Source organism: Bubalus kerabau, chromosome 12 (genome assembly GCF_029407905.1).
Source record: "Bubalus kerabau isolate K-KA32 ecotype Philippines breed swamp buffalo chromosome 12, PCC_UOA_SB_1v2, whole genome shotgun sequence".
NCBI classification, from domain to species: domain Eukaryota; kingdom Metazoa; phylum Chordata; class Mammalia; order Artiodactyla; family Bovidae; genus Bubalus; species Bubalus kerabau.
Window position 1 is genome coordinate 16563933 of NC_073635.1, and position 23265 is coordinate 16587197.

General features: G+C 47.1%; 1 long non-coding RNA gene across 2 annotated transcripts in view; it reads left to right on the plus strand.

Moving 5' to 3' along the window:
- The window catches only part of LOC129624325 (uncharacterized), a 60817-nt gene that overhangs the window by 26784 nt on the left and 10768 nt on the right, over window positions 1-23265 (plus strand). The window contains exon 2 of one of the 2 annotated variants that reach the window (XR_008700886.1): window positions 22995-23094. The exons of the other annotated variant lie outside the window; for it this stretch is intronic. This is a non-coding gene — a long non-coding RNA (uncharacterized LOC129624325). The remainder of the gene's footprint in view (window positions 1-22994; window positions 23095-23265) is intronic. 2 annotated transcript variants of the gene reach the window in all.

Consider the following 23265-nt stretch of genomic DNA (forward strand, 5'->3'; position numbering starts at 1 on the left):
GGTAAAGGATCCACCTGCAATGTGGGAGACCTGGGTTCGACCCCTGGATCAGGAAGATCCCCCGAGAAGGAAATGGCAACCCACTCCAGTACTCTTGGCTGGAGAACTCCATGAACAGAGGAGCCTGAAGGTCTACAGTCCATGGGGTGGTAAAGAGTCAGACACGACTAAGCTACTTTCACTTTCAGGGACTGTAGGATTGTTACATCCATAGGGTTCTGCTTAGGTCCAGTACATTGAGCCCAGGAGACATAAGTTTACATGAAATTGTCACCCCTATCCCTTCAAAGAACCATAGTTAACATATTTCAACATATGGTTCGTATTTAGGAGGTGAGAAAAAATAGAGCTCTCTAGTAAAAAGATCTTTCTAGGAGAGATATGTGAAAGTCGTCTGGGGTGGGGTGGGAACTGATTTTATCAGGTTATTAAGCATAAGCAGCCTGATTAAAAAACTTAGAGCATCTGAATGCATCAAAAGTAGGACAGAAAAGAGTAGTGAAAGTGAAAGTCATTGAGTCGTGTCCGACTCTGTGACCCCATGGACTGTACCATTCATGGAATTCTCCAGGCCAGAATACTGGAGTGGGTAGCCGTTCCCTTCTCCAGGGGATCTTCCCAACCCAGGGATTGAGCCCAGGTCTCCCTCATTGCGGGTGGATTCTTTACCAGCTGAGCCACAAGGGAAGCCCATCTGGGAAAAAGTGGGAAAAGTAGGAAAGTCGAACCAAATTGGCTGCTTTTATTCCTTCATTATTGATGCAGTACTAGGTGAATATATTCTGTTGCATTTTCCAGAAAATGAATTTAAACCATGTTTGTTGTTTTCTGTTTCATTAGAGTGAAAAGTATAGCAATATGTGGTTGGAATAGAACTCATGAGTTCTGAGTAGATCACAAATCACTAGTATCATAAACAAATATCAAAGCAAAGGCTTTCTCTTAAATTCTGTTGACTGCTCCATGTCTAATCCTGGGGATCTGATGGCTTCCCTGATCATTCCCATCTGTGGTTACAGTGATGAGTTGTTAGAGTCTGAAACTCCCTGACTAAAGATAACTCAATGAATCAGACTCCCTGGAGATGTGATCCGGGACTCTGATTTTTATAAGTTCCCCAAGCACTGATGTTTGAAAACCATTGACATGGAGTCCACATAAGAAATCATTCCTAAACTCCATTATCAGCAATGAGAACCATGCCACCTTTGAAGGCTTATGAAAACTGGAGGTGGAGTGTTCTAGAGCTTGACCATGAACAGAGAGCTTTCTGAAGTTCCAGCTGGTACCCAATTCCTCCTTATTTATGCTCAGAACTCCAATAAGCATCCTGAATAACAAGCCATTTGTTAGGGATTTTCTACTTTCAGGTTACATTAGTTTATTGACTTTTTGAGTGACTTTTCATAGATTTCTCCTTAAATTTTCATAGGCTTATGTCTTTACCCCTAACTGTGGATGACTGACCCTCTTGGCTGTGCCTTGGCACTTCTTGGTGTTTACTCCACTGCCCAGCACATAATCTGTGCTCTGCGGAGATCTATGGATTCCTTGATTGGGGTTCAACTCGGGTGTCAGGTTGGCTAAGGTGTTTAGGATGCCTTGAAGGAAATAGCCACGTCTGAGTCTCCTGCTCCATCCATCCCGTGCCTGAAGCAGAACTGCTGCATGGCAGGCGGCCATGCTGATGGATTGATGGATTGACCTTAGACCTGCTATCTTGTTTTGATCAGTACCTTCATATCTTTAGGAAAAGCTGCTCCTGCTGGCAGCCACCTGTGAACATTCAGGCATTTAGGAATGGCTGTGTCCAAGGTGGTTCCTCTGAAAGTTAATGTTAACACCATCTGGCTGCCTACCTGCTACCTCCTCTTGGATGTGCAGTGGGCATCTCTAACTCCCCACGCCCCAAACAGAGCTCCTCATCTGCTCTCCATTCTGCTCCGTTCTCGTTCTCCCCATCTGGGGTAATGAAAACCCCATGCTTCCAGAGGCTCCGGTCCAAAACTTAGGAGCCCTCTTCTATGCCACTTTTCCTGTATCTCATCCCCATCTGTAGTACATTCTGTTCATTCAACAAAATGCATCCAGAATCTGACCGCATCTCAGCACCTGCCCAGAAAGCACTCTGGTCTCGGCCACTGTCTTGTCTCTGCTGTGGCCTCATGAATGGTTTCCTTGATTCCACCCTCACCCCCTCCAGTCCATTCTCAGTACTCCACACTCGGTACAGCGGCCGAAGTGACAATATGACAACTGAAGGTACGTTATCTGACTCTGCTACTAAAACCCTACAATTCCTTGCTTTCCTATTTCGCCCAGAATAAAAGCTAGACTCCATAAGTGGGCCCTTTTATACCTCTGTGACCGTTTTCAGTTTCTTGCTCAATCTTCTCCAGTGACGCTGGCGTCCTTGCTGTTCTACAGTCATGTCGGCCCCCCACCCTGGCCCCCACCCCAGAGGTGGTGGTTCTCTCTGCCTGGAGTGCCTTTGTGCCCCATGGATCACTTCTTTGCTTCCTTCGCATTCTTGTTCAGATACCATCTTCACGGTGATTCCCTCCCTCACCCCTCAGGGTAACACTTTACCATCCCACCAGCACTTGCTTGCAGTCTTAATTTTCCCATAGTGTTTACCTCATTTTAGCATTATTTATAAATTATCTGGGCTGCCCTGGTGGCTCAGTGGTAAAGAACCTGCCTTGGTAAAGTCAATTGGTAAAGCCAGTGTGGGAGACTCAGGTTTGATCCCTGGGTCAAGAATATCCCCTGGAAAAGGAAATGGCAACTCACCCCAGTATTCTTACCTGGAGAAGTCCACGGACAGAGGAGCCTGGCAGGCTACAGTCCGTGGGTCACAGAGAATCAGACACAGCTGAGCGATTATCACTTTCACTTTTTTTTTGACTCGTGGGTCTTACCTTTTCCCACCATTAATGAAAGCTGGGCAGGGATTTTTGTCTGTTTCAGTCACTGATATAGTGCTTAGATTATCTAGTAAATTGTTGAGGAGGGAAGAGAGGAAGGAAGGAAGGAAAGAAGAACAGATTCCATTTTCTTAGAAGCCCTAAATATTAGATCAGGGTTGTTAAGCTGAAATCAATATAAGTCCACATTGCGTGGGGAGAAGCACCAAGTTATCGGTAAAGGAGGTATGTCTCGCACTCTGGTTGTTTCTGATTGAGCTCTGCATGAGCGGTCTGCAGCGACTGCTCAGATTGATTAAATGGCTTCCTGTCCAATCAACTCCCCATCAGTTACCTGCTGTGTTCTCGCCTGTCCACCATATTGAATGGTACACCCCTCCCTCTGGCTCCTTGTCAGGCTTTCAGAGCCATGGGTTTGGGGACGTGGAGTTCCAGGGAGGATGGAAGGAGACCGTATCCTATAGAAGTTGAGACAGTCTCCTTACTGGTGGCCAAGGGTCCCCGCTGTAAGTGTCCCCTGGAAGCCAAGGACTTCTTACAGGTACTGAATGATGCTAACACGATGCAGAAGCTTTTAACCCATCATGCCTGACCTGGGAGTCACTGCTGCCTGTGGTGAGGAGACAGACTGAAGAAGATGTGGGTGGCTGGGAAGCTGTTACAGCTCATCAGCCATGTCCTGTATTAGCATTCCACAGCAGGGCTGGGTGTTCATGGGGGAGAGTCTGTGTCATTACCAGGCCCGTGGTTTCCTATGAAAATGGTCCTTCAAGGTCTCTTACAGGGTGATTAAAGGTGAACAGATCCCACTGAGCTCTTCCACCATCAGTAACTCACTCTCTTGGGTGGGGTCCAAGTAGAGCCATGTGGTGCTGGAAGCCATGACATCCTCATGGGCTGAGTTATTAAAAGTCTTTTTAAAAGACCGATAAAAGTTATTAAAAGACTTTTAATAAAAGTTACTAAAAGTCTTCAATGTGGTTCCAAAAGGCAAGGGCCACATGTGAGGGTGGTCCCTCTCGTTGAAAGTGATTGTCGTGGTTTCATAGCACAGTCACAGGTCAATTGAGTCCCCCAGTGGGAGGTGGGGGTCTATGTCCTCTCCCTTGAATCTGGGGGGGCTCTGTGACTGCGGCATACTAGCAGCGAAAGGTGAAGATGTGCCCCGTGACTTCCAGAGTTAGACTGTTAACTGTCATGCAGCTTCCACCGTGTTCATGAAAACACTCACTCTTGGAGCCCTGGGCTCCTCTGTCCATGGGATTTCCCAGGGAAGAATACTGGAGTGAGTTGCCTGTTCCTTCTGCAGGGGATCTTCCTGACCCAGGGATCAAACTAGTTTATCTCCAGCATTGGCAACTGGATTTTTTACCTTTGCACCACCTGGGAAGCCCGGGCCATTGTGTAGAGTCTGGCTAGCCTGAGAGTGCCATACCGGAGCGGCCACACGGGGGACAAACTCGTCCTCAGGTCTTCCTGACCAGGCCCCAGACCTGTGAGCCAAGAAGCCCCCCAAAAGTGGGTCCTCCAGACATCAGGCTGCAGAGGACCTTCTGTGCTGTGACCTTTCTGAATTCCTGTCATATAGAATCCTTGAGCGTAATCACGTGATGTTTTAAGTTTTGGGATCATTTCACAGCAATACATACATAACAAGAACAACAGCATATGGGCGAAATAACAGCTTTGGAGTCAGTTATACGTAAGTTCAAACGCCCACTCCTACTCAGCTAGCTTTGTGACCTTGGACAGAGCCTGATACAGCTTTATTTTTTTGGCTGCTCTGAGTCTTAGTTGCAGCATGCGGAATCTTTAGTTGTGGCTCGGGAGCTCTTAGTTATGGCATGTGGGATCTAGTTCCCCGACAAGAGAGCGAACCTGAGTCCCCCTGCATGGGGAGCTCAGAGTCTTAGCCACTGGATCGCCTGGGACCACCTCCCTCTGACACAGTTTTAAAGTGGGGAGAAGATCACCTATATTTTAGGCTGATGTGAGGATTAAATGAGGTAACACATGTATAATGCCTCTCATGCATTAGGCTTTTGGAGAAAAAAAAAATCTTAATTTCCTTCCTCCCTTACCTTCCACCAGGGGCAGAACAAAACAGTGAGACCTAGCTTTGCCTGTGTTGGCGATGCGAGGTTATTCAATGCATATTGTGATACAGGGTGGGTCACTCTGCATTAGAGCTGTCAGATCACTTGTCCCCCCACCCCGTCTACCTTCCCCGGCTCCTTTAGGCATGGCTTGCTCTTTACAAACATGAGCTAGCCCAGGGCTTGGCTCAAATACTTGCTCCATGAAAATGAAAGTCACTCAGTCGTGTCCGACTCTTTGTGACCCCATGGACTATACGGTCCACGCAATTCTCCAGGCCAGAAGACTGTAGTGGGTAGCCTTTCCCTTCTCCAGGGGATCTTCCTGACCCAGGAATCGAACTGGGGGTCCCCTGCATTGCAGGCAGATTCTTTACCAACTGAGCTAACAGGGAAGCCCACTTGCTCATAAATGTTGGCAGTTAAATGTATTGAAGAAATATCTATAGGCAGAACCTTTATATAATGGTTTCATTGTAGGATAGAAGTGTATGAAGAATCATAATTCCAAGAATTAAAACTGATTTTTAAAAGTCAAATTCTAGCACTTGACTCCCAGGGAACAAATCCTGGTTCTATTCCTCATTAGCTGTGTGACCTTAGCTGAGTTGCAGAACCTCCCTGTGCCTACGTTTCTCCACCTGCAAAGTGGTTCCTACCTAGGAGGTTTGCTATGGTGAATACATACTGTGCACAACGCCTGGCTGGCTCACAGTAACAATGTAATCATCACAAAGTATATAGTCCATGGACCAGGCAAATCCACAACATCTATGAGCTAGTTGTTAATAGAAATGTGGGAATCTCAGACATTGACAGGGACCAATCAAATCAGAATCTGCATTTTAACAAAATCTCCAGGTGATTCATGTGCCTATTAAAACTTGAGAAAGACTGCTTGGGTAAGTGTTAGCTATTATTGTGGTGTGGAAAAGAATTGTCATGCATAGGGAAACCATCTTCCTAAAAACTGGGCTGCCGCAACCTGCAGGGCTCTGGGGATTAGACCAGGTGTAGGGCAATGCCAAGGGCTGCCGCACACCGGTTCAGCAGCGGCTTCTCCACCGCCCCCTCCTGCTATGCTCCGTCCTTCAGCATTTCCTCTTCTGGCTCCCAGGCCAGTGCACATCTTGCCAGGTGGCTCCTGGTTTCTTCCTGGGTCTGATTCCTCTCTAAGGTTCAAGTGTGGTCCATTGTCCAGTGCTTGTTCCAGGTAGAGGGAAATGGTGTCATGTGCCTTATCACATGTCATGGACATTTACACTGTCAGAGGTATCCTCCTTTGTTACAAGCATCAGTTCAGTTCAGTTGCTCAGTCGTTGTCCGACTCTTTGTGACCCCATGGACCACAGCATGCCAGGCTTCCCTGTTCATCACCAACTCCCAGAGCTTGCTCAAACTCATGTCCATCAAGTCGGTGATGCCATCCAATATCTCATCCTCTGTTGTCCCCTTCTCCTCCCACCTTCAATCTTTCCCAGCATCAGGGTCTTTTCCAAGGAGTCAGTTCTTCGCATCAGGTGGCCAAAATATTGGAGCATTATGTTACAAAGTATTATGTTACAAGCATAAGCGCACCTATAATTTTATCTTAAACCAGCAACCCATTAAAAAATGTATTCCTTTGTGTAAAGCCACAAGGCTCATGACACCATTTCCCATTACCTGGAACAAGCGCTGGACAATGAGCCACACTTGAACCTCAGAGAGGAATCAGACCCAGGAAGAAACCAGGAGCCACCTGGCAAGGCTTCCCTGGTGGCTCAGACGGTAAAGCGTCTGCCTACAATGCAGGAGACCCGGGTTTGATTCCCTGAGTTGGGAAGATCCTCTGGAGAAGGAAATGGCAACTCACTCCAGTACTCTTGCTTGGAAAACCCCATGGATGGAGGAACGTGGCAGGCTGCAGTCCATGGGGTTGCAAAGAATCGGACACAACTGTTACTCCACTTTCACTTTAGACAGTCTCACAGTTAACATGTCTGCCACTCTTGGGCAAAAATAGTGATCGTGGCCTATTTGTGAACAGGTTCTTTTAGTAACACATACCTCTCTGACTACCTGCATTGCAGTGGAGACAGTTATTCATTCACACAGTTTTTTTTTAGAATGAAGATAATCATTTCTTGTAAAATTACTGCAGGCTCACTTCTCATTCAAACTTGGTTAATGCCTTTCGTGAGTCTGTTGAATCGGATACTTTTGAAAGCCTATCCTCTATTGTATTTCCATTAATATTGTCCACTAGTTTAGTTGCCCTGGAATGTTGTAATACCTTTGTGCAGTGAATGCAAGAAGCAGCAATGGAGATTTCCCTGGTAGTCCAGCGGCTGAGACTCCTTGCTCCCCATGCAGGGGGCCTGGGTTCAATCCCTGGTTGGAGAACTAGATCCCACATCTGCATCTAAGATCCTGCATGCCACAGTAAGACTGAAGATCTCAGGCCGAAACGAAGACCCGGAGCAGCCAAAGAAATAGATAAATTATTGAAAAAAAAAGCATTGATGTTGAATGACTGAGAGTAAATATTCTCGTATTTTGCACCACCTTGTCCCACTTCCACACTTCATTAACTCTCTGTTATGTTAGTTGCTCAGTCATGTCCAACTCTTTGTGATCCCACGGACTGTAGCCCTGCTTCTCTCTCCATGGAACTCTCCAGGCAAGAATACTGGAGTGGGTAGTGTTTTGCCGAAAGTTTTCACTTTTCTCTCAGGTTCAAAGGATTTGTTAACAAAATAAGCTGCTCATTCTATACAAATAAATAATATCAATATTTATTAGAGAATTATCTAGTTTACTATCAATATACTAACATTAAAAGAAAAGAGAAATAGGAACAGCAGAGGATACATCACCAAACTGGGTTTTGACCAACATCTAGACTCAGACAGCCCTGGGGACTGTGGGGACACCACGCATTGGAGTCCCAGTTGGGAAAGGTCCCAGGCAACGTATTTGCTCTGTGGGTGAGACTTCAGAGATGGCAGTTCGGGTTCCTGCTTATAATCCCAGGATTTAAACTGATATCCCTATCAATCTGTGAGAAAATTGCAGCTCTGGTTTCATGTTAATGATGTTTGTTTTGTCTTGTAAAACATGGAATGTTGTTAAGCCCGGGGCTTGGTTGGTTGGCCAGGGCCCCTCCAGGGGCTCAACAGTTTCAAGATTTGTCCCCTATCTTATTTGCGGTGCCCCTGTGGCTAAGCTGGTAAAGAATCCGTCTGCAACGCGGGAGACCTGGGTTCGATCCCTGGGATGGGAAGATCCCCTGGAGAAAGGAAAGGCTACTCACCACCAGTATTCTGGCCTGGAGAATTCCATGGACTGTATAGTCTATGGGGTCACAAAGAGTCGGACTCGACTGAGTGACTTGCACTTTCATTTTCAAGTCTTGCACTCACAGCAGGCAGTCAGGGCAGCATCCAGACAGGTTAGAAGCAAGGCCAGAGGCTGCTCTGCTTTGTCTCTGAAGCCTAAACAAGGTCATTTATTTAATTTCCCTAACAGCCATTCCCTTCTCCAGGGGATCTTCCCTATCCAGAAATCAAACCCAGTTCTCCCGCGTTGCAGGCAGAGTCTTTACCAGGTGAGCCACCAGGGAAGCCCTAACTCTCTGCTGCTGCTGCTGCTGCTGCTAAGATGCTTCAGTCATGTCCGACTCTGTGCAACCCCATAGATGGCAGCCCACCAGGTTCTCCTGTCCCTGAGATTCTCCACACAAGAATACTGGAGTGAGTTGCCATTTCCTTCTCCAATGCATGAAAGTGAAAAGTGAAAGTGAAGTTGCTCAGTCGTGTCCGACTCCCAGCAACCCCATGGATTGCAGTCCACCAGGCTCTTCCATCTATGGGATTTTCCAGGCTAGAACTCAGCAATAAAAGCAGGACAGCCTTTGAGAACATGCTGGGCAAATAGGAAGTCAGGGGATTCTGCAGTAGGGGTCCTTGGGCCCCTGGGTTGTCATCTGACTGATAAGGACCACCCAGAGCTGGGGATGCAGTTTCTTCGATGGCGTGGTGGTGGATGGGTTACTTCCCCAGGAGCTGCAAGCCGGCTGCAGCCACTGCAGTTCTCAGGACTCTGTGACCAGGCTGGGAGCCTGGGGGATATTGTGCAGTCCCCTACACCCCATCCCCTCCCTGCCCCGTGGACTCCCCCTTGCCTCCTCTGTCTTTAAGACACTGCAGATGCCAGGTGTGAAGTGGTTTGGAACAAAAAGGGAGGAAGACGTGACAGCCTCATGGAGTCACCTGTGCTCCTATCTCCTCCTCCCGCAGTGGCCGGCAGAGCAATCGGCATTCTTTATGTCCCCAAACGGAGTCATTCAAATTTGCAAAGCCTCTGTCCCAGCCCTCGGGAGTCCGAAGGTTTTCCCTAACCAAGTGATCTCCCCCAGTACAGAGGTTATTGTTTTAATGCAATGAAAAATGCAGTGACATCAAGGGCTCACAATAGCCCCATCTTTCATCCTTTCAAGCCCTCCTGCTAGCATATTTAGTAAACGAATAGAGTAATCAGGGAACACAAGGCAGGCTGCTCTATTTTCAGGTTATTATGGAGTCGGCACTGTTTACTTTCTTATTACAGTTTTCCAATTAGTGGGAAAGCAATGGCAGTAGCCCAGCTCGGGGTCTCCAGGGAGATGCCTGAAATTTTACATGGGACTGAAAGGGGTGGCGGGAGTTGTCAGGGCTGCAGACTTGTGCTAATCTTCCCTTTTCACCAAGGGATTAGGGGGAGGGTTGTGGATTTGAAATTTTAATCAGAGGAGCTGCTGGAACTTTTCCTCACGGTCTCTGAATCATGCCTGTGGCTCCTTTCCTCTTTGATGGAACAGGTCACTGGATCCTTTGTGCTCAGGATCTAGGATTATCAAGGGCTTTCTGGAATTGGCAGCCTTGAGGTCAGCTGTTTCTGGCTCTAAGTCCGATGAACCTTTCCTCCACTCCAGGTTCTGTGCCCCGTGTCCCTCCGTGAGTGTGGTGGAGAACACCGTACTTAGCTGGGTGCCTCAGCTGCTCCAGCCAGTCTGGCTGCCCTTACCGCCTGTGTCCATCCTCTTCTTGCAGTGATGTATCTCCTCCCTGTCAGGCTACTATTAATCTGTCAATAGATCCATGCTTCTTAAAAAAAGTAGAGTATGTTGAGATCTGATTATAAGAGCAATTCATTTTGTGTATATGTGTGCTTAGTCATGTCCAACTCTTTGTGACCCCATGGACTGTAGCCTGCCAGGCTCCTCTGTCCATGGGATCCTCCAGGCAAGAATACTGGAGTGGGTTGCCATTTCCTTCTCCAGGGGATCTTCCTGACCCAGGGATCAAACTCTGTTCTCCCGCATTGCAGGTAGATTCTTTACCTTCTGAGCCACCTGGGAATCCCAATTCATTTTAGAAAATGCCGATAACATAGAATATAATATAATCCACCATATAGCTCGCTGGCCTCAAAGTTGATCTTTTTTGCTCCTTAAGCAAAGATTTTCATATATACATATTCAGTTATTTTCCTCACTTGACAGTGTCCCATGAGCTTTTCTTCACGTCATTAAGTTTTTCTACAGCATTATTTTAAGTGGCAGAATGCTGCTGCTGCTGCTGCTAAGTCACTTCAGTCACGTCCAACTCTGTGCAACCCCATAGACGGCAGCCCACCAGGCTCCTGCAGCTCTTCTGTCCATGGGATTCTCCAGGCAAGAGTGCTGGAGTGGGTTGCCATTGCCTTCTCCAAAGTGGCAGAATAGTATTTTATTATATGGATATCTTGTTACTGTTTTATTAGTAAAATCAATTCCGTGTTTTGAGTCATTTTAGAGGCTTCTAAGATTTCTCTCATATAAACTGTGCAGTGATGAATGTCTTTGCACGTATCTATTATTATTTCCTTGAGGTAACTTCTTCGAAGCAGAATTGCTGAGTTAAAGTGCATATTTTGGAGAGTTTTGAGTAACATTGACATTTCATTCTCCATAAATATTGTTCGAATTTCCTTTGGCCTAGTAAGCAGTTGTATGGTTGCAACTGCTCCCTAGTTCACCAGGATAAGCCTATAAGTTCCTAAAGGGTGGAAACCACACCTCCTCCTTTGGTCCCTACAACAAATGTGGGGACTAGGTCTCTTGTCCATGCCTAGATAATCAAGGCTGGGCCAGGTGAGGAACTCAGTCTCAGGGCTGTACAGAGTGTCAGATCACATCTGGTCTTTATTTATGGTACTGATACTTTTCAGCATGGAATTTGGGGGCTTCAATTTTGATTACAAAAATATTGCATTAAAATATTATCTCAATTATTAATTTTTGGCATTCCCTTGAGTTTTGTCCCCACAGTGAATGCCTCACTCTCCTCACCCTATTCCTCCCCTGTGCCGGCTTTCAGGGTCTTCTCTAACACACTGCTGCCTGCAGCGGAGGCCTTGATCGTGCGGTCCTCCGTGAGCTGACCAGCAGCTGAGTGGTTAGCTGTGCCTCTCTGGGTCTCTATCTGCAGCCATCAGTGTGTCCCGTCCCTCGTGGATGGAGGTGATGAAAACGATGGCTCCAAGGTTGGGGTCATCTTTGACCCACGCTTCCCTCGTGGGTGTCTGCTGGTTCAGGAGGAAGAATGATTCAGGGCAAGAGAACGCGAGCCATGCTTCTCCATTCCAGGCTTCCCGTGAGCCGAGGTTTAATGCTGGCCAGCAGGCTCAGACGCTTTCCAGTCATTCTCCCTTCCTTCCCCTGCTTTCTAAATCCTCAGGCATCCTGCCCCATAGTCTCGATTATTTAATGGTGGGCTTCCCCGTTGGCTCAGTGGTAAAGAATTTGCCTGTCAATGCAGGAGATGTGAGTTCAATCCCTGAGAAGGGAAGATCCCCTGGAGAAGGAAATGGCAACCCACTTCAGTTTTCTTACCTGGAGAATCCAATGGACAGAGGAGCCTGGCAGGTGACAGTTCCTGGGGCCATAAAGGGTTGGTCACAACTGAGCATGGATGTAATAAGTATGATAATGATAATAATAGACACTGTTATCAAGCCCTTACTGTGTACTCAAGAGAACGCAGCCAGGAGGAGATGGGGTCCTCATTTAAATGTGTCACCTGACTATGGCAAAGTGATTGCAGATCATAGTGATTGTAGTTCTGGACTGAGTCCTACTGCATGTAAAATCTAATTTGGCCATTTTCAAGGTGGATGTGTGTGTGTGTGCTCAGTTGCTCAGTCATGTCTGACTCTTTGCATCCCCATGGACTGGAGCCCACCAGACTCCTCTGTCCGTGGGATTTTCTAGGCAAGAGTACTGGAGAGGATTGACATTTCCTTCTCCATCAAGGTGAGTGACTTGGGGCTAATGATGTAAGCCTCTGAACTCCCCTCCCATCCAGGCTACCACATAACATTGAGTAGAGTTTCTGTGCTATCCAGTAGGTACCTGTTGGTTATCCATTTTAAATATAGCAGTGTGTACATGACCACCCCAAACTCCCTAACTGTGTTTTCCCTTCTTCCTTCCCTCTGGTAACCATAAATTCTCTGTGAGACTATTTCTGTAAATAAGTTCATTTGTATCTTTTCTTTTTGGGTTCCACATATACAGGATATCACACAATATTTCTCTTTCTCTGTATGACTTACTTCACTCAGTGTGACAGTCTCTAGGTCCAGCTTTTTCAAAGGTAGCACATGTTAATTGAGCTCCTGCTATATGCTGAGCCATGTGCAGACTTGAGGAAAGGTTAGTCGTTGCCTTCCTGTTCACAAATGGAGACAGAGACATTTGTGAATAGCTGGAATCAAAGAGGACCTGAGTGGGAGCTGTGACGCAGACACAGAGACAACAGAAGTGAGGCCAACGTGGGGAAAGGTGGCCACACCCTGGCTCTCAACCCCTAGGCCATCTGTCTTGCTTCTTCCCCACTAACATCACGCTAATATTGTGCACGTATCGGGTGATCATGGCCTTTAAGGGAGTTGGAACTTAGATAACTGGCAACCTGAGCAAGTTATAGGAAAGGGAGGCTTTTAACTTGTTCAGAAACATCACTGTTGGCAATAACCGTATTCCTTTTTCAGCTCTTTAAAATATCCATCTCCTCCCACTGCAGTGGAAGACTTGTAACAACAGAGATTCTGCCCACCTTGTTCTCCATGGTAGATATTCCCATGGTAGATATTCCCATGAAATCTGAAGACCTATACATGCAGTCAGGCAGCTCGTTTCAATTCTGTAAATAAGTATTGATTTTCTGCTACGTGCCAGACCCAGTGTTGGGCCCTGGGGATGCTTTGGTGAACAGACACAGACCGGGGAAGACAAATACAAAGCAAAGCACCACAAGTGTGGTGAGGGTTAGGGAGCGACAGATCGCAGGCTGTGCTGGCGGAGGAGTTTGATGTAGTGTGAGCCTTACATTCCATCAGAGGTGCCAGGGGAGGCGTCCCTGAGGCTCCGAGAGGAGTGAGAATTACCCAGATAACTGGAGACGAGTGGGCAGGAGGGAGAGCTTTCCAAGCAGAGGCGACAGGGAGGAGACTAAGAAGAGAGGGAGCACCGTGCAGGTTCTAGAGCAGAGAAGATGCTCAGAGCTGTTGGAGGACGGTGGGGGTGGGGGGGAGAGGGGTGACATGAGGAGGGGGCAAGGGGGGACAAGGGGGACAGAGCCGACCGAGACAGAGGGGAAAGCAGGCAGGAGAAGGATGGGGACCAGGGCGGGGTGACCTTGGAGGCCCGCCTGGGGGTACCTGGCACTGTGTGCAGGGCATTACAGGTGCTTGAGTTGCAATGTTGCTTAGACCTGACTGCAGGGCGTGTTTCCCCGGGGGGCCTGAAGCTCACCGTGGAGTGAGGAGTGTGGATTCCATGCTTGGCCACTTGGCTGGAAGAGCCCTGACGGGAGAATCACCCTGACTCCACAGGACCACCACCGGGAGGGGCTTCTGGGGCAGGAACGGTGGTGGTGGTGGGTCGCTGAGGAGCAGGGCCTGCAAGCTGAAGCGGCCTGCCAGTTGCCTGTAACTGGGAAGGGTTAATTTTGAATTTATGCTGAACCTGCTACTGGGACTTTAACCCTCCTTTTCCTCTTTTATTATTGTGAGCATACATACTGGCCTGTGAAACTAACGCGTCCCCCTGCCCGAGGCTTGCCATTCTAGGGGACATTTGCAAGGATCGAAAAGCCTTAACTTTGTTTCCTCCCCTCACCACTCCCTTCAATTCTTATCCATAAAAGAATCTGGCAACCAGACCCCGACAAGATGGTTATTTTGAGGCGCTAGCCTGCCATCTTCTTGGTCAGCTGGCTCCCAAATAAAGTCTCTTCCTCATCCTGACACTTCTGTCTCAGATTCATCAGCTTTTCTTGCGAGGCAAGCAGAGCAAGCTTGGACTCGGTAACATGCCCTTTTAAGAAAGTGCTGCATTTATTTCTCTTTGTTTTACTGCTATTTGCCTTTAATTTCAGTTAGACTAGCAGGACAGAAATGTCTGAGGCTTTTCGCTAAGACCCTCAGTTAGCCTTGTTAACAGGGCTACGAACACGTCCCTCCCTCTCTTGGGTCTCTCCTAACAGATGGTCTTTGTCCAGGAATGCTTTGCATTCTGGCAAGATTTGGCTATTTCAGCTGAACTCAAGAAGCGTTTTGAGTTCTCGAGCAGGCACTATGTCAAAGGGGGGATACCAATGTATCAATAAATGAGACAGTCCTGGCCCAGGGGACCACACCTTTGAACCGTGGTGCAGTGGGGAGGAACTGGGTGCTCTGATGGGTTTGAGCAAAGTGCTTAGACGAGTGGGGGGCCTGGGGGCAGGGAAGGATGCCTTGAGGGGTGAATCCCACGCTGGTGCTTGGGGGAGCGACAGGCAGTTGAAGTGGAGGGAACAGCATAAGCGAAGGCCCAGAGGAGTCAGCCTGTTGCAGAGAAGAAGCCAATTCTGACTCCATGTTGGAACTGCTTCCTGGATTTGCTTTGCTTTGCTTTTGTTATTATAATCATACATAACAGCCTGCCTCAGCGAACCCTGCCCCTCTGCCTGACTGTAAACTAAAGTGCCTTTGTTCAGAACCCTGTCCACCTGTAGGTGGCAGGAAGGAAGAGATTAACACACTCCCTGCCATTTTAGGAGATATTTGCTAGATTAATGACCTTTCTTCTTTGCTTCCTAACCTCCCCCCATCTCTGATCTATAAAAGAACCTGGCATCCAGACCCCATAAGATGGTTATTTTGAGGCACTGGCCTGCCATGTTCATGGTCAGCGGGCTCCCTGACAAAAGTCTTTCCTTGCCTCAATACCTCATCTCTCAGATTCATTGGCCTGTTGGGCATCAAGCAGAGCGAGCTTGGACTTGGTGACAGACACACCCCAGTGTCTGAAGCTTAGAACATGTGGAGGGCCACAGCCTGAGACGTGGCAGTGACCCCTCTGTGATAGCTTTACATGCCACAGTCAGGAGTTAAAATCGCCTCTCATGACAGTGGGGAGGCGTTGAAGGAAGGTAAGTGACTCACTCTGACTATATTAACCATCACCTTTCTGATCAAAAGGAGGATTGGAGAGGTAAGAAGTTGGAGATATGACAAGGTAGGGGACGGATGAAAATTTTAGTATCTAGGTAGGCAATTGGAAAGGATCAGTGGGACTGGAAGGGAAAGATTAAACACTTGCTCTACAAGAGAGCAGTGTTTATCAACCCACCTGAAATGAAGCTCATAAATAGTCCAACCAAGCTACTTTCTTAATTTCAGAAATTGTAACACACTAAGTGTAATATGAGCATCCCTGATGGCTCATAAGTAAAGAATCTGCCTGCAGAACAGGAGACGCAAGAGATGTGGGTTCAGTCCCTAGGTCTGGAGGATCCCCTGGAGAAGGAAATGCCAACCCACTCCAGTATTCTTGCCTGGAGAATCCCATTGACGGAGGAGCCTGGCGGGCTACAGTCCATGGGGTCGCAAAGAGTCTGAGACAACAGACTGACTAAACACACACGCACAAGTGTAGTATATGGGAGAAACACCACGACAGTCATTTGTATCAAATAACATGCATTTTAGTGTGAAGCAGTCCAATATTCTCACCCACACTATCATCACTGCAGAGGTAACTGATGTTGCCAAATGCAGATACAACATAATGTAAAGTTGGACCTCTTTATGTGCGATTTGAATCCCTTGAGGGAATGCAGGAAATGCAGGACAGTTCCTGGAGAGCCAGTGATGTAGGGGAAGAATCAAGTGAACACCAAGGTGGACTGAAAAAGTCAGGGGAGGATAAGGGAAGCTGTGAAGACGCCGCTGGGTTTCTAGTCCAGGTGACCGAGAGAGAGAGGTTAGAAACTCGGGAATGGCAGGTTCAATGATGGTGCTCCTGTGCAGGTAGAAGATACAGGTCAGCATCGACGTTGGGTAAAAGCGAGGTGTGAGACACTGAGTGGATCTCTCTGGGTAGGGCTCAGGAATTTCCCAGAAATCCACGAGCCACCCACCCACGACACCAACTGAGGCAGAGAGTTTGAATAAAACAAGAGGCGGCTGCGTTTGGCAATAGAGGTAGTTTGTGATGAGAGCGAGCTGAGATAGTACAGTAGTGAGGGATGAAGCCAGAACACACAGAAAGGATGACATTAGTGGTTAAAGAAGTAGCAGCTGCAGGTTTTAAGAACTGTTGCAACGAGTGGAGAGTGGGAAAGTAGCTTGGATACAGAATGTGTATGTTGTGTGTATGGAGTTTAGAAATGGGTGGGGAAAGAGAGATAGGGATAGATAAGGTAACTTACTATTGTATTTAGCATGTGGAGAATTATACCCTAGCCAACATTTTATAAAATTTGTTGAATTAATAAAATACAATATCAAAGCTTTTTTTCCCTTAAGAAATTTCAAAGGCATCTGGCCCAGTGTTCCTGGTGCATATCATTGCCACTTTATCATTGTCAGTTAAATCTAGGCATTGACTGGCTTTCCAGTAAAACAGAGGTACCTGGTTAAAGAACACATTGGCAATTTAATTATTGTTTTCTAATGACCAGGCTAAATGCTTACCTGGTGGTTCAGCAGTAAAGAACCTGCCTGCCAATGCAGGAAGCTTGGGTTCAGTCCCTGGGTCAGGAAGATCCCCTGGAGAAGGAATTGGCAACCTACTCCGGTATTCTTGCCTGGAAAATTCCATGGACAGAGGAGCCAGGTGGGCTACAGTCCATGGGATGGCAAGGAGTCGGACATGACTTAGTGACTAAACAACAGCAGCAAATGACCAGGCCAAGGCACCTCCTGGAATTGGTAGGAGATCTGTTGGGCTAAGGCTCCTTAAGGAGGCAGATCACAGGTAATTTTCCATTTGGACATGGACCAAAAAGAAAAAAAAGTGATATTTTTTTTAAAGGTCATCTGCCTTGTACAAGGAAAAATGCCTGCGTAGGTTTTAGTCATTTGATTAGAATATGTAGAGGCTGATCTTTGAGTTCAGTGAGCCCTTGGTAGGAAAATTCTTATAATTCCCTTTGACATCTCTGACTTACTGGGCTGATTCCCTGGCTTTTCTCCCAATGGTTCCTATTCACCCAATTGTTTCCTACAACTGAATCAGGTTGTCGTTTTGACAGTAAACTCCAGGATGAGGCGAGTTTTAAAATTTGGTGTTTTCTTCCCTAATGTGCTTTTCATTGATTCCGAGAGTGGCTGGAACAACAGTGGCTGGTTTATAATTCCCAGGCAGGGACTGAGATGGTCTTGGGAGCCGCCGTGTGAGAACGCTGTCTCCCTTTGTACAAAGATGGCTTAGATTTCTTCACAGCTTCTTTTCCCGCGGCAGCTCAGAAAGTGTAAATGGGGTGGGGGATGGGGTGTGTGTCGAATGGAAAGGTTTTGTAATTTCAAGGCAACCTAACAAAACAGATCCTTCAGAATGTGGCAGCCTAGTCCCGGGCACAAGAATTGCCTCCTCTTCCTGCGTCTGTAGCCTTTTGCATTACCCTGTCACTAGCAGAAAATAGGATTTCTCACCTACAGATGGAGAAGAGAGACGAGGCTAGCCAGAACATTAAGTAGAAATTACTTGTCAAGTTTGATCAATTCAGAGAAAATCCAAATCCCCTTTGAAAACGCACAGTTGATTTTTGAAGATGAGCAGGGGATGTCCTTATAGATCCATTGTTTGGCTAAATTGTCTGCATATGCAGCAAGTTTGCTAAATGAATGATGCATTTGCATCTAAATGGTCCATAAGTAATTTGATTCTGCTCCAGACAGGGTAATAAACAAGCCCCCTCCCCACTGTTGGCCTTGTGAGCCGGGTGTGTGCCTGGACTCCTGTCTTATTGCTTGGATTGTGCTCTTATTTGACAAGGCACCGGGGAAGAAGTACATGAATCTATTAAGGGGAACCAATCTCCATTATGCGCTGAGATTTGAGGGAACGGGCAGAGAAATCTTTCATAATGTACAGCTTTTGGCCTCCGGCTCTCTGAGCAAAAATTAGAAAAAAAAAAAATCAAAGTTGCTGCCACTGTAGCAAATCCTCTCTGCGCGCTGGGGACAGTGAGGCGTTAATTACCGTCTGCATGCAGCTTTTTATGAGAGTGTTAAGTACCCTTGCCTCCTGTCCAGCACCTGAGTGAGTACTTATAGCTCACATGCAAACGTGGGATCCATGATCTGCGTTTGAGTTGGGATACTCTGAGGACATTAGCTACTAAGTGGACACAGCCAGGTATTCAGATCACAAGCTTTCCCTCCGTGTCCAAACTGATGAGTTCCAGCTCTTAATATGGAAGGCAGGGGGCTTAACGCCAGTTGCCAGTTTCCGTCTTGCAGTTATGTCATGCCTGTTATGTCAAAACCGTGACTCTTTATGGCCTCTTTTCATGAGATTTGTGACATTCCATTCTTTTAAAGGCTCCAAGGGGATAGTACACCTTGATTTAAGAAAGCTCAGTATATTAATCCAGCTTCACTGGAGAGAAATATAGAAGGATGGTTATTCACTTTGCAGAAGGATCTACAATGGAATTCTTTAAGTTGTAAATATTATATGGGGTGCTTAGCTTGTGATTTAGTTCATCATTTCAGGAAGAGGTCTACTGGCACAATGCACTCTACTTCTGGGATTTTGGTGTTTCTTTCTTAAGATGATTCACCCCTTGCTTCCCAGCCCACAGCAGCATCGGGACAAGCCAGAACTCAGGCGATCATCCCAGCGGTAGCTGCTTCAAATCCACAGATTTGATCCTAGAACTCTAAGCCTCTCATCCTTTATGGTGACAGGTTGTATAAGTTGGCTCATGTAGTACAGATTCTAATTGCTTTTAGTTTGCTTTGTGGAGCTAGAGAGTCTGAAAGCTAAGACCAATTCTGCCCAGTTTCCCTGGCGTTAAGACCTTCTCCTATGATTTAGGGATTAGATCTCCTGGCAAGTACAGTGGTAGGGATGTCTGATCCTAGTAGGGGAGAAAAATACTGTCCCACTACCATCACTGACTCAATGATGTGAGTTTGAGCAAACTCTAGGAGATGGTGAAGGACAGGGAAGCCTGGTGTGCTGCAGTCCACAGGGTTGCAAAGAGTCAGAAACAACTTAGCAACTCAATAACTACTGAGTTCTTGGCTTCTGAGTTCTTGGCTAAGACTCCTGTAATAAAACACAGATGCACACAAGAAACAAACAGGAGTTTATTAACATGTCCACCTCATGTATATGTGAGAGACACCTGGAGAAAATGAGTAACTCAAAGAAGTGGCTTAGAATTCAGGCTTGGACTTCCCTCCTAGTCCAGCAGTTAAGAATCTGCCTGCTGATGTGGGGACATGGGTTCAGTCCCTGGTCCGGGAAGATTCCACATGCTGTGGGGGCAACTGAGCCCACGTGCTGCAACTCCCGAAGCCCTCAAGCCCCAAAGCCCATGCTCCATGACAAGAGTGGCCCACGCGCTGCAACTAGAGAGGAGCCCCTGTTTGCCACAACTAGAGAAAGACCGTGTGGCAATGAAGACCCAACACAGCCAAAAATTAATTAATTAAAAAAAAGAATTCAGGCTTAAATATCATCTTAACAGGGACAGGAGAGGAGGATGAAGTCCTCCTGTTAATGGGAGGAAAAATTGACTTCTAGGAAAGTTGAATGGACCCTTAGAAGAACAGATAGGAAAGATGATAGTTTGTGATGAAGTTTGTCTGAGTGAGGTACTGACTTCCCTTCTCTCCTGTGATACAGTCCATCTTCCCTGGTTGGTGAAATTCCTAGGGAGATGATTTATGACAGTAAACTTCCTTCTGGAAAATCTCTTTAGGTAGATATGGGGAGTTCAGAAAAAGCGTTCTCCGTGTATTTGCTATTTTCCAAGTGCCTAGGGCTCAATATAATCAATATGTCAAAGTGGCATGTTTTGGGGTGCTGCGTCCTGAACTCCCACAGTCACATTTTGGGGAGCCATATTCTGCTACCCTGGAGGCAGCCGTGGCCGAGTCTCTGACCCCAGCATCCAGTGTCCTGGCATCAAGGTGTTGAGAAGCAGAAGTCGATGCAGTGGTATTTCTGCCAGAAAAATTTGGTGCTATATATAGCTAGGTAGTTTTCGCTGTCTGCTCGGTCCCCGACTCTATGACTCTCTGGCCCTCCTGTGAACTACCTCATATATTTTCTGCTTAAACTAGCTACAGTAGATTTATTGGCCACAACCAGAAAGCTTTACTGATACATTCCCCGATTCCTGTGTGTCCTGGGTGGTTCGCACTCTGGGCTATGGTGCACTGCTCAGCTCCAGAGGACACCATTCACATGGGCTGAACCCTTTCCCTCGTGAACTGCTCTGGTCTTGCAAGCCTCTCATGGGTGTCTCAGCTCTGCTGCTCCTGCTGCCTTAGTTTGGGCCTCACTCCACAGCTTGTACTGTAGCCACCCAAGCGTGAAGGGAAAATTTTCTACATAGATAACAACTCTATCAGCTCTCATGACCTTCTCCAAGGGATTAAAACTCTTTAAGGCTATAGTTGCTTCTGTCCAGACACTTAGGACAAAATATTCCAGGGGCTGGGTGTATTAATCATGAGTTTTATTCTCAATATTTTATGATGTTTTGACATGTTGGGGACTTGAGGACCCCAGAGAGGGACAGCCCCTCTGAAGGTTAAATGAGTCATTCCTTAAGAGAGTAGACAAGGTCCCTGAGAGCATGCCTTTGATGTGTAAATCAACCAATCCTGAATCCACAATACTTTGGCCACCTGATATGAAGAGCTGACTCATTGGACTAGACACTGGGAAAGATTGAGGGCAGGAGGAGAGGGGGCGGCAGAGGATGAGATGGTTGGATGGCATCACTGACTTGATGGACATGAGTTTGAGCAAACTCTGGGAGATGGTGAAGGCCAGGGAGGCCTGGCGTGCTGCAGTCCAGGGGGCCACAGAGAGTCCGACATGACTGAGCGACTGAACAACCACAACCTTCCTCCTTTTATCAGACCACCTGCCCTAAATCACCCCAGGGGACAATAACCTCGAGGAGTCTGCTGAGATTCAAATACCCAATCCTCAACCCGCTCAGCTGCGTCCTCCACCTCACCCAGCCCTTCTCAGGAAAAGCACAACAGTGGCTTTTGCCATGTTGCTTCACCCTCATTCCTGTCTCCTGTCCGCCCTGATGTTTCCTTGTGTGGCTCTGGGTAGCGCGGGGACCCCCCTCCTCTTGGAAATTTTTACATAATAAACTTTTCACTCACAGGTATTTGTCCCTGTGTCTACCATCTTATCATATCTGATTAAAACAAATCCTGGGCAATTGAAAACACTGGGAAAGAAAGTATTTGAGCAGCGCTACATATTATCACGGGCTTCCCACGTGGCTCAGCAGGAAAGACTCCATCTGCAATCAGGAGACGCGAGAGTGCATGACTGAATGTCACTCGGTCGTGTCCGACTCTTTGCGACACCATGGACTATACAGTCCATGGAATTCTCCAGGCCAGAAGACTGGCATGGGTAGCCTTTCCCTTCTCCAGGGGATCTTCCCAACCCAGGGATCAAACCTGGGTCTCCTGCGTTGCAGGCGGATTCTTTACTAACTGAGCTATCAGGGAAGCTGAGATGAAAGAGACACGGGTGCGATTCCTGGGTCTGGAAGGTCCCTTGGAGGAGGAAATGGCAACCCTCTTCAGTGTTTTTGCCTGGAAAATTCCATAGAGAGAGGAGCTTGGTGGGCTACAGTCCATAGGGTTGCAACGAGTATGACATGACTGAGCACACACGCATAGTATCATATTCCAAAGTCTTTATTTCTTATGATGAACTAGACTCCTCAAGACAGAACCCTTGTATTTTGTCTTCTGCCTTAGGGAAGTTACGTGAAGGATTCCCCATCAGCGCATTCCCTCTCACTGTTGGGTCACTGACCATCAGACGCAAAGTCTCCCTTATCGTTTATTTCAGAGAACCTAAGAACTAACATGAGTAAGGCTCTCTGTGACCTTCTAGAATCTCTAGCTCTTCTAGAATTTTGGAGGTGAATGTGTAGATTAAGATTCTAATAGGACTGTACATCTGGAAGAAAGCTCAAAACACCTGTAGAATTTATAGTTACCAAGTCCCTAAACAATTACAGAATCTTAGAGTGATAAAGGACCGTAGGAATTACCTAGATTCCTCCTCTGTGACTCTCTTCATCATTCAGTGCTTGCTTATTTATTTTTCGACTGCACTGGGTTTTCATTGTGGCATGCAGGCTCCTGGTGATACACAGACTCACTAGTTGTGGCTCACAGGCTTAGTTGCCCCACGGCATAGGGATCTTAGTTCCCCAAACAGGGATCGAACCCATGTCCCCTGCGTTGGAAGGTAGATTCTTAATCACTGGACCACCAAGGAAGTCCCTATTCAGTGCTTCTTCATCCAACCCTCTTCCTGTTGAATGAATCCCTTCTGCCATTTCTGATGGTCAGTGACCCATCCATTTGATCATGCCATTGCATGTGTGTTTAAGTGAATTGTTGTGTATTCTAGTGCGGAAGTTGATGAACTACAGCCCATCGGACAAATCCAGTCTGCTGCCTGTTTTTGTAAATCGAGTTTTATTGGAGGACAGCCATGCTCATTCATTCAGGTGTGTTCTAAGGCTGCTTTCACACCACAATCAGATCAGATCAGATCAGTCTCTCAGTCGTGTCCGACTCTTTGCGACCCCATGAATCGCAGCACGCCAGGCCTCCTTGTCCATCACCAACTCCCGGAGTTCACTGAGACTCACGTCCATCGAGTCAGTGATGCCATCCAG